Source organism: Megalobrama amblycephala, linkage group LG6 (assembly GCF_018812025.1).
Source record: "Megalobrama amblycephala isolate DHTTF-2021 linkage group LG6, ASM1881202v1, whole genome shotgun sequence".
NCBI classification, from domain to species: domain Eukaryota; kingdom Metazoa; phylum Chordata; class Actinopteri; order Cypriniformes; family Xenocyprididae; genus Megalobrama; species Megalobrama amblycephala.
The window spans coordinates 46,215,678-46,220,887 of NC_063049.1; the positions used below are offsets into that span (position 1 = coordinate 46,215,678).

Sequence of the window (5,210 nt, forward strand, 5' to 3'; positions counted from 1 at the left end):
TTTTTTCCCCACATATTGAATATGTTTTACTAGTTGGTCATTTATAGGTGGTTTTAAATTTTAAAAACTTTAAATATGCTCCTTATTCGTTAAATGAATTAATAAAGAGGCATTCGATCAGATAAATACCCTAGTAGTGTTTCGTTCTTCCCTCAAATTTAAAATGTTTAAAAACCATTAAATATTTTCTGTCCTTTTTCATTCATTTTATGGATGCATGTATTTTTAAAATGAGGTCTTAACTGGTGAAAAGTTTCTTTGCCGTCCTGTCCCGAAGGACTCCTGAATCTCTCTCTCGTCTTTCACTCTTCTCATGTGAGTTTTACACATCAATGGCCCTGGAGGTGAAAGGTGAGCCGGCGTGACCCCAGATCAGCAGTAAGACAATCTCTTATAGCAGAGGCTCCTCCCACTGGCCCCTGAGAGGGCGGAGCCACACAACCGCCATCTCAAACAGAGACACACACTCCAGCAGAGGAGAAACTGAGCTCTGTGTTAGAAACCGCCTGAGCCATCAGTCAACGTTAATGTCAGATAGTTTGTGCGTGTGAATTATTTTGGACCTGAAGATACTGAATCCTGTTAGAAGTTTAATCAACTAAAGCCAAAAGTGATTTTCAACATTACGGTTTAACTTATTCATTTAGCACATGCTTTTATCTAAAGCGAACGCACTTTTCATTTATATCTATTTTCAGGAATAGAGTAATGCTTTCATAACCAGCAAAATGTAATAAATATAACACATATATATATGAAACACACTCTCTTTCTGACAGAAAATATGCTCAGATGAAATATAAAAAAGGTTTAATAAATAATAAAAAAAAAAACCTGCAGGCAAAACAAAACAAACCAAAAGAAACAGAATTAGCATTTAGAACAATTCAAAAGGACAAATCATTGTGGTTATAATAAAATCATATAATATTTATTTAGAAACGAAGAACTTTATTAACACAGAAGAGTTTCATCTCTGAAACATTTCATCATGAAACTGAGATATAATTAAAAATTAAAGAACAAGCAGAACAATCTCATGTAAATATAAACATACACTATAAAATACTGAGTTAAAAACAACCCAAGTTGGGTTAAAAATGGACAAACACAGCGATCGGGTTGTTTTTGGTTTTATTGAACTCAACTATTGTTTAAAAATTACTGTATGTGTGTTTGCTTAAAATAAACCCAAAATATGTTGGAAATTAACATTTATTGATAAGTTTAATGAATAATAATTACAAAAAAAAACATGTAGGCTATTGCATTACTTATTAATAAATGTTCATCTTTTGATTATTATTGTTTCCTCTAGTAATTATGTGTCTGATTTTTAATTTCCAACATATTTTGGGTTCATTTTAATCCAGACATTTAGTGATTTTTAATCAATAGCTGAGTTAAATAAACTACCCAGCAAACATTTAACCCAATCACTGGGTTTGTCCATTTTCAACCCAACTTGGGTTGTTTTTAACCCAGCATTATTTAAAGAGTACAGATCATAACATCTGAGATATTAATATCATATTAAAAAACACCATATCTATTTTACTTCACTTCATTAACATAAAGCAAAACAGATAAAATGATTATTCAAAAATGTGAATTCTGATTAATTATAAACTTAATACATAAGCTTATTATAATAATTTCCCCATATTAATTCAATACCTCACACGCTTGCTTTACAACATACAAGATGAAAAAACGATAAAGATGTGCAAACATGTACAAAAGCAACTATAACAAACACATTTAACATCTGAGATATCAGTAGATTAAAAACATGTTTATTTTTATATTTTATAGTTTACTCCAATTTATTAACACCAAAAGCGAAAACTAAGAGTTAAAAAATGTGAATTCTGATAAATTAATAACACACTACAAAGATAAGCCTATACAATAATATTAATAACAACATGTTGGAGTTGTTGACAGTGTGGGCTGCAGCGAGGCAGCGGATTGGCGGACGCAGAGCGGAAGTAGTTTGTTCATGCTAATGAAGGAGTCGCGCTTGTGGATATTTACGTTCGTCGGGAGCCGCCCTTCATTCACCACATGGTTAAAAGCGGAGCGCGTTCGCGCCACTTTCGCAATTTTACTACGCTTTTGTAACGCTGCCCACGGCGTGCTCGGACGCGTCGCGTGCTGACGGCTGATTCCTCCCAAGTTTGTCGTTTAGTTTCGACGCGGAGCCCGGAGCGATGACAGCGAGCGGTAAGTGTGTTCAAGTGAGTGAAGATGGTGGATTGTCTTACTGACGTGAAACCTGTTGTGGCGTTTCTCCGAGCGATTCTCTCGAGCGTTCTCGTGTGAACGGGTCCGTTCGTTACATCGCGCGCTGAGGAGACGCGGTTCGAGCGCGTGGAAGCCCACCATAGCCGAGAGAATGAGGGAGATTTGAAAAGCGTGCGCGAGGCTGCTGCAGCGCCAAACCCGCGCTCGCGCCAGGCGAACGGCGCGCTAAAAAGCGTTCCGAACCGTTCCTCGAGAACTTTTCACAGAGCCAGCGGAGTTATTCGCTGTGCGTCGCGAACGCTGCTGCTCGAGCCCGTTCGCCAGCAGAACAAAGCGACAGCACATGGGGCAGCTGCAGGCCGCGCGCGCTACTGCGTTAGCAACACTGCTAAGCTAGCTAGCGTTCGGCAGGTTGAAACGTGCACGCTTTGTGTTGAACTAAACATTTTGTGGGAAGCTGCCCGCGCTGGGCGTTCTCGTTGAGGTCTAGTTGCGCGGTTTCCCGCGGAATACGGGGATGTGAGCCGCGCGAGCGCGTGCGTTCTGCTGCATGTGCACACGCATTGGGCCGGTCGCGCTCAGAAATAAACTCAAAGCATCACAGAAGGGGAGAATGCTGGACTGGAACGGCTGTGGACTGAAGAGTAAAATGTGCTCGACTGCAAACGGGAACGGCTGGGGCTGGTGGTGTGTGAACGCGTTTAAGCGCGCGTTCGACTCACTTTACGCCACTCTTTACCGCCTCGCTTCACCGTGTCCAGCCCGAACAACAAGGCAGCCGTGAACACTTGACTTTGCCCTTGTTTTCGGTTTGTTTCTCTCAACACAACTACTGCGGACTCTTCGGCGCCATATTGGTGCAAATCATGGGGGAGGGGTGTGCGCGCGCTTCGCGGGAGTGCGCATGCGTCGAAGCACGCCGGTTTTTGCGTACTGCGCTTATCAGATCTTCGAGTTTTAATGAAAATAGTTTTTTGTGCGTGTACTAATATGAATAATCGACTTTGTCACAGCTTTTCAGTGTTTTAGACCTCCAAGATGTGAAATTTAGAAGGCAGATATGTAGTTTATGGTGTAGAGTCCCAGTTTATACTGTGAGGGGAAAATTTAAAAAGCGAATTTATTTATTTATTTATTTATTGCTCTTTATAGTACTGTGCTTATCAGATCTTTCAAGCGCTGTAGTTTAATTTTAAAAATGCATGCATTTTCTTAGTTTTTTTTTTTTTTTGAGGCGCGTGCACGTGCGTTTACCATTATGAAATAACCGACTTTTAAGTGTCTTAGATATGATCATCTTTGTGCAGTTTTAGTTTTTCTGTTTTCCCCGTGAAAATGGCCTTATTGCTGACATTGCATTAAAAAAAATGTGTGCAAGGACCCTCATCTCCAAGTTTAGAAGAAATTCAACAGGCATTTATGCAGTGTTTTTTTTTTTTTTTTTTTTTTTTTTTTTTTTTTTTTTTTTTTTTTTTGTGTAAAGACCCAGTTTATACTGAGGAAAAAGTTTAAAAAGTGGTTTTTTTTTTTGTTTGTTTTTTTTTTTTTTTTTTTTTTTGTTTTTTTATAAATGCATGCGTTTCATAAGCAGTTTTGCATTTACTTATATGAAATAACCAACTTTGTCAATGTTTTAGACCACCCAAAATATGAAATTTAGATTGCATTTATATAGTTTTTGGTGTAAAGACCCAATTCATACTGAGGAAAGTTTTTAAAAAGCAATTTTTTTTTTTTTTTTTTTTTTTTTAATACATTACTGTGCTTATCAGTTCTTTCAAGTGCTGTATTTTTAAAAATCCATGCGTTTCATAAACTTTCTGCGTTTACTAATATGAAATAACCAACTTTGTCAATGTTTTAGACCTCCAAAATATGAAATTTAGATTGCATCTATATAGTTTTCGGTGTAAAGACCCAATTTATACTGCGAGGAAACGTTTAACTTTTTTTGCTCTTTATAGTACTGTAATGTTATTTATGTGTATTTTATTACAGTTTTTGAATTTTTTTTTTTTTTTTTTTTTTTTTAAAGCAGTGTGAAGATCTTTCTCAATACAAAACTGAATGAAACCAGTCTAATAATGTACCTTTTCCCGCTCATTTCAGAAGATCCTGAGCTTCGGGACGGCGTCCGTGGATCTGTCCGACGGCGTGTCAGCGCAGAGTCAAAGTGCTTACAGTGCAGGTAGTTCTGTTCAATCTACTGCAGTGGAGGCACTTCAAGCTCTGCGGTCACATGATCGCACGCGAGCGGCGGCGGCGGCGACTACTGCTTATGCTAAGGTGCATTTAGTGCAGATAGTGAAGTAGACTAGCACCTACTGCCCTAAGTGCCCCTTCTGGCATAAGGGGCTGCAATCCCTGCTGTTCCCACTGGCTGCTCCCGTTCCTTCCGTTTCATGCAGTTCTCTGCTAGTTTTGCGTAGTTGCACTACAAGAAATATTGAGTTGTGCAAATCTATGCAAAACTGATGGTGGCCTGCTTCCCCGTCTTTCCCTGCGCTTCTGGCTTCAGCGTCTCTGCTTGCGTCTCTCGCTGTCCCTCCCTCCGGTTCCAGCAGTATTAAAGTGCTTATAGTGCAGGTAGTTCTCGAACTCTCATCTACTGCAGTGTGAGCACTTCAAGTACTTCTAGACGCGAGCGCCGCGGGCCGAGCCGGACCTCACGCTGCCTGTCTCTGTCTGTCTGTGCTGGTTAGTTTTGCTGGTTTGCAGTCAGCGTTCCTGTCGTTGCTGTGCAAATCCATGCAAAACTGATCATAGCAGTGAGGAGTCTCCGCTTCCCGCCGTCAGATCCCCCAGCATCCCTTTCTTCGCAGGTCGGGATCGGCCGCAATGCTCTGCGCTGGAAGTATTGCACTTGTCCCGGCCTGTGGAGAGCGCGGGAATCCTTCGGCTGCTCCTGTGTGCTTGTCTTCTGTTGTTGGAGTCTGATCATCTCAATAAAAGTGTTGAACGTA

General features: G+C 40.2%; 1 long non-coding RNA gene across 1 annotated transcript; it reads left to right on the forward strand.

The window, feature by feature from the left end:
• The first annotated feature begins 1,452 nt into the window (after positions 1-1,452).
• Positions 1,453-5,210, forward strand: LOC125270887. Its single transcript, XR_007185487.1, has 2 exons — positions 1,453-2,226; positions 4,357-5,210. It is a non-coding gene; the product is annotated as an uncharacterized LOC125270887 (long non-coding RNA).